The following is an 842-nucleotide window of genomic DNA, read 5'->3' as shown; positions in this document are numbered from 1 at the left end:
TTTATTTTATATATTTTTTTGCTTTTTAGGGCCGCACCTGAGGCATATGGATGTTCCCAGGCTAGGGGTTGAATCAGAGCTGCTTGCTGCTGGCCTGCGCCACAGCTACAACTGTGGGATCTGAGCCACGACTGTGACCTATACCACATCTCATGGCCACACTGGATCCCCAGCCCACTGATGGAGGCCAGGGATCAAACCCGAATCCTCATGGATTCTAGTTGGATTTGGATTCTGGTCGGATTTGTTTCCTCTGAGCCACAAAAGGAACTCCCTGTTTTAGTCACTTTAAATGGACGGTCGTTTCCTCTTAGGTAGAGGCAATGGAATATAATGTAGCTTTGCCTGTGGAATTCCTGGCCACACCCTGGAGTGTTCTGGTGCCTTCCATATGGGACTACTGGTTTTCTCCGCCACTAAGTAGTCACAGACTTCTGTCCCTTTTCAGGTTTTCTACCTGCCTTTCCTAGTTGTTCTCTTTATCGAACTGCAGCAGGAAGGTAAGACTCTGGAAGGAGATTTGACAGTTTAGGGATTCAGGCCCCATCTGGGCCACTAACTTACTGACCTTGGAGGGACCCCATCTCATCTCTGTGTTCTGGGCTCCTCACTTGGAAAAGGAGAGAATTGGCCCAGGTCATTATCCCTAAGGCCCTTCTGGCTCAGTGGGGCTGTCATTCTTCTTGTTGGCCAGTATTTCTTTTCGTATCTCTCTACCCCAACCCCCAAACTTATCGTGGGTTAGAAAAAAAAAATACCCAGACATATACCAGCCGTTGCCTTGGGCTTGCATGTGGACAGAAATGTAAATAAGCAGGGTTATTGCACCAGAGCCCCAAGAG

The sequence above is a fragment of the Sus scrofa genome, chromosome 7, assembly GCF_000003025.6.
Source record: "Sus scrofa isolate TJ Tabasco breed Duroc chromosome 7, Sscrofa11.1, whole genome shotgun sequence".
Taxonomy (NCBI): Eukaryota; Metazoa; Chordata; class Mammalia; order Artiodactyla; family Suidae; genus Sus; species Sus scrofa.
Note: the sequence above shows the minus strand (reverse complement) of the source record.